This window comes from Lichenostomus cassidix, chromosome 1, assembly GCF_008360975.1.
Source record: "Lichenostomus cassidix isolate B80296 chromosome 1, HeHo_3.0, whole genome shotgun sequence".
Taxonomy (NCBI): domain Eukaryota; kingdom Metazoa; phylum Chordata; class Aves; order Passeriformes; family Meliphagidae; genus Lichenostomus; species Lichenostomus cassidix.
The window spans coordinates 83,385,827-83,394,065 of record NC_139479.1 but is presented as its reverse complement, the minus strand read 5'-3'; positions in this window follow the sequence as shown (position 1 = coordinate 83,394,065).

Below are 8,239 nucleotides of genomic sequence, written 5' to 3'. Positions count from 1 at the left end.
GGAAAGCAATAGTTATTGTGGCAATGCAAAAATGCCTTTGTTTTTTAGAGAATAGTTTAAGTAATATATCAGTGTATGAACGATGTTTGCTCATCAATTGACTTTAATGGTCTATTCAGAAAAAGCCATATTATACTGCTTGTGGTTCAGTTGATGGAAACAGAAGTTGAGGTAAGTTAAAACAGTCAAGCAACATATTGTTTTGAGAACTTGGGGCTCTTTAGAGCATTTTCCGTGATTCCAAGTGAGGTGCATGGCAGAGAATGTGCAGAAGAGGAGTTAGGGCATGGGAAGTGTAAGGACCAAGACAGTTCAGGATGAAAGGAGAAAACAGAATCAGATTTTAGATATTCATTGACCAGAGTTTGATGTTAAAGTGCACTGGGAAGAGATGTTGAAATGTGAAAAAAAATTGACTTTTAGTGAAAAATCTACTGTCATAACACTGAGAGGTGTTAAAAGGCAAAAAGGAGAGAGCACAATCTCTACAGTCAAAATTGGAATCTAGAAGCAATAACAGGAGGCAATCATGTTCAGTAAACAATTAGGCACTGTACTAAAAATAGGCTAAAAACTATTTACAAGCCATATGAACAAGAAAATAGGACCAGAAAGTGAAGAAGCAAACAAAAAGAAACAATTAATTCTTTCCACAATAAAGAAAAATATCAAATAATAAAATGACATTAAAAAAATGTTGCTTTGAAATTCTTGGAGTTTGGGGTTTTTGGGGTTTTTTTGTTTTGTTTTTTTTTTTCTTTTGAAATCCACTGTATAGAGTGGGAATAATTCACATGCTCAGGTAATCAAAAATATTCTTTAGGAGAGTAGCTAAGAGCTTGGTATAAATTAACTATCAAAACTTGACAAAGGGACAAAGACCATACAGAAAGGGCAAGAAAATGCTGTAATCAGTCTGAAGCTGCTACAAAGGCTGGCACACAGTTAGGATGCAAAGGGAGGAAGAATCAGATTCCCTTTTGATGTGAGTGTAAAAGGGAAAGCAAAGCAAGAGCTCTGTGATTTGGACTTTTGTTTTTTGAAAGGCTAAATGGTTCAAAACCTTCTTGAATTCCATTGTAGGAACACTTTCAATGAGAGTAAGAATGTTTCATTAAATAAAGAGTGGATGTAATTCTCCACTCTGATTTTATCCTTTTCTCACTGCATATTGAGATAAAAAGTAAAACTGGAGAAATGACCAAAAAAACCCCAAACCAAACCAAACTAACAACAACAAAAAACAAAAACAAAAAAAACACCCCAAAACTAAACAAAAACCTAAAAACCAAAACCACCACAAAAACTCAAACATATTTTGAAGTGGAAAACTCTAAGCACTCCAGTACAGTGAAAATGAAACCTTTGCACTTGCCAGTGTACTTCTCCATCTGTGCACAGTCTTTGCCCTCAGCTCTAACTTTCCTGAGCTTTTTTCAGAGCAAAACATCAAAGGCAGCAAGATTTTTCCTTGAACAGCCTGAAGCAGCTCCCTGCTCACTTCTGAGCATCTCCAACCCCACCCAGAAGCATGAAACCTTTTCTAGTTGTGCCATCAAGAACTTGCAGGAGTAGTCAAAGCTTTCTTGTTCTGCCCCAGTTCCCTGATGTCTGGATCCCTTTGAGCCTCAGCCTTAAAAACCTTCATGTTTCTCATTACCTTTCTTGTTTGGGGGCCAAAATTCCTGAATTCCTGAATTCCTCATGAGAAAATGATGCTAAAATGGAATGTGAAATAATGTGAGTGAAGACCAAGGAACCAAGATTGCTTGGTTGACTTCCCCAACAAAAAGCAGCAAAAAGCATGAAGTTTTCTATTAAAAAATGTGTTATTTAGGAAAATTAAAAAGGAAAAAAGAGCTCTAAAGCTTCAGACCACCAAACACTGCAGTAGAAAGGGCAATGTACAGTTTATATTTAGGGACTACAATATCTATCAGAAATAATAGTGGTTCTGCAACAATAGTTCAACTACAATTATAATTCAACACTAGTTTCCTGATAAACCCATGATTTAACCTCATTCACATAATCAGTTGCCTCAACATACACCCAAAGATGAGACAAATTCCTAAAAGAAAACAGTGTAGAGCTGGCAAAATTTCAGTCAAAATACTCCATTTTAGAGAGCCCAAATTACAATGAAATGCGTACAAACGCTGTCCTCATCCTGTCCTGTCTGAGGGAACTACAGAGAGATTTGTCTCTAAAATGCCAGTGAAGGAGATTGATGAGCATACACTTGGGAGGCAAACATGCAAAATAGACCATCAGGAAGCTGCACTCAAAGCAGCCAGGGCTCCCTCTGGTGCTATGGCTGCTGCTCTCAGCATCACTTACTCTGCAGCCACAGCAGCTCCCTGATGCAGCTCACTGTGTGTCCCCAGACTGCTGCACCAGCAACACTGGAACCAGGCTAGAGACAGGAATGGAGTGGGCAGCAGAAATTGATGAAAATTTTTCCCCAAAAAGACAGCAGAAGAAAACAATTTGACAGAAACGTGAAAACAAACTTCAGGTAAACACAGTGACAGCAGAACTTGCAGCTTATGTACTTTCTGTGAGCTCTTTCCATCACTATGTCCTTTGTTTAAATCTGCTCAACATACTTCAGGTCTCTGCTGGAATTAAGATTTCCCTGGTTAGGAAAGCACAGGTGGCCAGTTTGCAGCAGGATAAATCAGGATATTTACAAGGAGCTGGTCAACACTGGTGGGAGGATACAGCAGTGTGTGTATATGTGTATATATGGAGGAAAAAAAAACTTAAACTCACTTTGGCAACTTGCCGTGTAGCAATAGTGAGCCCAAAAATTAGACAAAATGGAATTTTAAATATCTAAACATTGCAAGAAAATTCACACTGATAAGAAGGCATGATCAGCTGGATGCTAAGCAATAATAAAGTGTGGAACAGGTTTTGTTTTATACTTCTGGCACTATGTTCCCCTGTTTCCATTTTAATGAGGATCTTCATATGTTCATGCTTAAATTGACTCACCGATAATTTTTTTTTTCTCCTACCCAAAATTCTACTGGCTTTACAACTGCAAGCAGAAAATTTAATTTCTTTTACTCTCAGCTCTCAGAGTACCAGTAATTAGCCACAACCAGGAACAGTACAATTGAAATAACTACTTCTTCGTGTATTTTTAATTTGTGTCGTACATCAGGCTGTTACTCTTCAAAGTTTCAGGACATTGTGGTAATAATGGAAAGTGTTGGTTCATTCACAGGCCATGGGAATAAGTGTTCATCCAAATCCATTATCAATAAGATGGGGGAATCCTCCCACTTCTTAGATCACTCATATTGTACTACCTACAGTATCTTCTGCCCACTTCTTCAAAGCAGCCATCTACCAAGGAGGGCTGAAAAGCCATTTCTCAGTGCAAATAAGCAGCTTCCAGCACTGCACTGCAGAGCAGAATATAGAAACTATCACTCATAGAATCTGATACAGAATTTAGGAACAAACATTCTCTTTTGATTGTTTTAAAAATGTATTATGAAGACTTATTTTGTTTACCCATATTATTTAAGAGGGATGAGATCAGCCTTGCAATTTCCTTCAGAAAAATATATACAATATAGATCATATAGCAAATACAAGCTCTATTGCTGTGCCCTCTCCTGCACTTTGTAGAAAATGAGCTACAGTCCTGCAGAAAAATTAGAATTCCACCACTCTGGCACAATGGGTGTGGATATAAGGTAAATGTTCAAAAGTGCTGTTTTCCACACAGCCTCTTCAGACTGCTTGTGGAGCTGTTGTCTCTAGTGAAGGCACCTGTGAGGGAGGTGGTTTTGTATGCTGTTTCAGACTTTCAGTGTCTATTGTTTAGGAGCAAAACCCAGAGCAGTTTAAGGCTGTGCTTAGTTTTAAGCATGCTTTACTAATCCAGATTCTTCATTACCACAGCAAACAGAAATTAATGTTGCTTTACTTAAGTGTTTTCTGCTTCTTCCAAATAATGTTAGACCTAGTTAGTATAGAAGTAAAAAACCCCAACAATTCCAACCCCAAAATTCCATTAATTTTCTTTAGGTCTCTCAATTTCATTTACAGTGTCATTTTTCTCAGTGATGATGCAGCAGAAGCAAAGCCCTGCTTGGCTGGTTTGTATCGCACCTCGCTGCACTGCTATATCTTTCCTTGCTTTCCTCCTGATTTGCAGTTTTTGGGGTTATCCCACCACATCAATCACTGCATCCTTCAGCACTGGAGGGGCTGGAGGAAAATGCAAAACTACCCTGTAAAGAATGACTGGTGTTAAATCTCTGCAGAGACAGAGATAAAATTTGGCATGTGAGGCATCTTAGATGGGAATGGCTGTCGTAACTTCATTAAACTATGAATACAGGATTCAGAGGGGAAATGATACCTCCTTTAAGGGAACTAATAATCACTAAAACAGCTTTTTCCCTAAAGGAAAATTTGTTTGACAAATAGCTTGCAAGATAAGTGAGATATTTCTATGGTAATTCTATGTTGTCCTTCGCCATCCAAAGGCAAGTGCAGGTAACAAGAAGGTGGATGAAACGCAAGTCTGACATTTCAGCACATTATTAGCTACGTGCAGCATATGCAAAATATCCTCAAAATACAGAAAGTCCCTGCTTGGAAGTACAGCCTGAATGCTGCCCTTGAACTATGCCTTACATTTTAAGATAGTTTCCCTCCCTCACTGCGGTATTGCTATTTCCACTTAAAGGCACTTTATGCTAAAGCATCAATTTTTGAGTTTCTCTTCTCTGCCAATCACTTTTCTCTCACAGCCGTTAACATCTGTTTTCTGTCTGCGTTGTTTTTTTAAAAAACTAATCATGGGTTTGGACAATATTCCCAGTGCGGCTCTCCTTTCCCATCTGAAACATAGTGGAAATTCAACTCTGGCTCAGAGGCTCAGATTTCTCTATTATGATAGGAAAAGTGAAAAGTCCAGACATAAACAAGCCTGAACTTCAAGTGCAATTTGTTTTCCCAGTGTTGTTCTTAGTCCTACATGAATTTTAACTCTGCTGATTCCAACAGAATAATTTCTGGCTTAGACTGTCATAAGGGAAAGGAGGAATTAATGCAAAAACATTAAAAAAAGAAATCTGAGATACTTTGACACCTATGTGGTTAAACCTTGGAATCTTTTCTTGATACTTAGTAATCCAATATTTTATTAAAATTATATAATGCTTTGGGTCAGGTGAAAACTAAATAGTATTCCAAAGCTGGCATATATATACAGAGTTAGGCCATAGCTCTTCTCTGCATTCAAGAAAAACAAAATATTTATCATTTCTTTAACCATTTTTTTGTTTTCTCCAGCTGTTATATCCTCTTAAATTGACAGTCACAGTATGTGACGTAGGAATCTAAACTTTGTTAAAAGAAAACTGTTAACTCTAGTGTCTTTTTCTCTTCTTTTCTCACAAGCACATGCACAGATACATAAGATATCTCATATGTGTATAAGATATACACATAAGATATCTCATATGTATGAGTCAGACCAATTAGGAACATGATATATATGATGAATATACAGTATATGTGATGAATAAAATTATTAAAATATATAATTAAAAATATATCATGAATAAAAATAATGTCAAAATTCAAAAGAGAGAAAAATTCCAGAGCAAATTACAATCTTTCTGCCTCCTCCTTGAATTAAAATTTTGTCATTTAAGTGTCATAATTTCTTACCTTTGGGATGCTTCAAAAGTCACATAGATGCACAAACAACACATTTGTTCTAGACCAGAAATACATCCTAACATCTCACCTGCATATTTCTTTTTTCATTACTGAAGTACACACATATACCTTCTGGATGTGACCCACATTATATTTTGTTTAGGACACTAAGGATACTATTCATGCTTAGGCAATTACCTATGTGGTTTTTTTTTTTTTTTGGTTATAAATGAATGAAGAAAACTGATTAAGAAACTGGTGTGGTGTCTTATAACACTAAGAAGTAGGATCATATCTTCATATTTTGTAGAAATAAAATCATGTATTATTCAGTTTAGAATAAGGAGCCATATCTGACCCAAAACCCAGGGTTTCTGAGATCAGGAGATTGGATCAGAAGAGTAAGTGATACAGCTAAAGCAAAATTCTGGCCTAACTAGTATTTTGAGATCACAACTTGTATTGCTGAACAATAGGTGCCCTGGGACCAAACAATTCCGTGTGGTTTGAGTCCACCCTGCCCAGGAGTAGCTCACTCCAGGTGAGACTTTTCTTGTGTAGAGTTAATTGGAGCACAGCAGAGAGCCTGGGAGAAAGCTAACAGACTTGCAGTGACAGAAGTAAAGGTCCAGACCTCTTCCCTGGCTTTCTGCACAGGGGTTCAGAGGTAGCCTGCCACTGTGGTTCCTTCCTAAGTGAAAATCCCAGTGAGCCCAAAATAAACCAAAAGGCAAAACAGCATCTGTACCTCTCAAGCTGCACTTGGTAATGCCAGAGACCCCCAAATGATCTATTTGCATCATTGCCAGACAGGGAACTGGAAAGAACACTTTACTCAGTAACTGAATGTGTGATTTATATGCAGCTTAATCCAACATTAACAGAAATGAGAGCCTGGAAGTTTGAAAACTGAGGGGAAAAAAGGGAAAATGTGAAAAGAGTGGGGTATGTGGCCAATCAAAAGCACAAGAGGTGAAAAATTGAGGTAGATGGTGTGGTATGTGAGAGGCGTGACAAAGATTTTTCAGAACAACTCAGGATCTGTAGAAGATGAAATGATACATACCTAAAAGTGTTACAGATGAGTGAGAGGAAAACAGAGAAGAAAACAAGAGAGATGAGCTCAATTACACCAGAAACAAACTCAGTTTCCATGTTGTGCATGTTGTGACTTGGAAAGAGCTACAGGCTGTTGTTTCATAGCACTTCTCTCCACCACTAAACTCACTGCTGACAGTTGTTTTTTCTTTCCATATGACCCTGATCAGGTAGAAAGATTTGGACTGGGCTTATACTAAAATGAGACTTCCCTTCCCGAAGCTTCTGTTTAAGATTTAACTCAGGTTGTTTGACATTCAAATGCTTTTGGTGGGTTTTTTGCCTCTGTGGCTTAGTCTTCATTTCTCAGGACAGTTCCCTTAAGAAACTAGTGGGTTTTGGAGACTTGGGAGCTGTGAAACAAAAGGCTGGTGTTGAGCACAGTGACAGACACACAAGCTCAGAGCAAATCTATTTAACCTCATTCTCTGTGAACATCTGTCTTAGACCTAGCCCACCACCTCAGTAGTCAAAATAACAGAAGATCTAATTAGGAAAGCCTTGGTATGATAAAAGCTGTTGGTGTTTTTTTTTTGTTTTCCCTAAATACAGCATTATGTGTGCATTTCCTGGATTACAGCATGATTAGGAGATACTTTCATAGCAATTTATCCAGCAGCTTGGATAAAATATTTGACTTTTCAAAAGATGAACCAGTCAGGTCATTAAGATAGACCCAACTCCAGACTGCAGATACCTAAATTTGGATGTCTCAATATGCCTACAGGGGAGCTAGATTGCTAATTTCTCATTATGCTCAGTGATAACCAACACAATGAAAGGAACCTAGAGAATTGCTCAACTCTCTCTAACACAGATGCATTCAGCTAGGCTCCACTGACTGCATTAACTAGCTCCCAATTAGCTAGAAAAGTGAATTAGGTGTCTAGTTCAACACCTGCTCCTAGAAGTCTACAAACCAGAGCTAAATTCCAGGCCAAGTGTGGTGCTGCAATTAAAGTGACAAAAATGTACTGATGTTTAATCAGTGGGATAGTCCTGTTCTTGCAAGCCAGTAGAAGGGATTTCAAATTATTAACAAGGTTTACAGTTGCAATAATAACTACAATAGGACTGGTCTGTATTTAACCTAGTAGGAGTAAAAAGTGCTTAATTATAGCTGAAGCAAATCTGATCATCTGTACAATTGGCATATTGAGTGGATAATGAAGATTATGGTCCACAATGCCAGACACAAATTATTGGGAAACTTTAAAAAGAAAAAGCTTCCCTAACATAGCTCTTGCAGTGGGGGTAAAGCAGCTCTCACAACACACCGCTTGTAAAGCCTTTAATAATGGATGGAGACTGGGGGTCAAGCTGCTTTTGGTGTTGAATGCTGAAACCAACCCGACTAGCCAAGCTCAAATTTAAACATTCTGTGGAAGAACACTGTTTCCTGACAGAAACTGGCACTGGTGAAGATGTTGCAGACAAAGTACCTCAT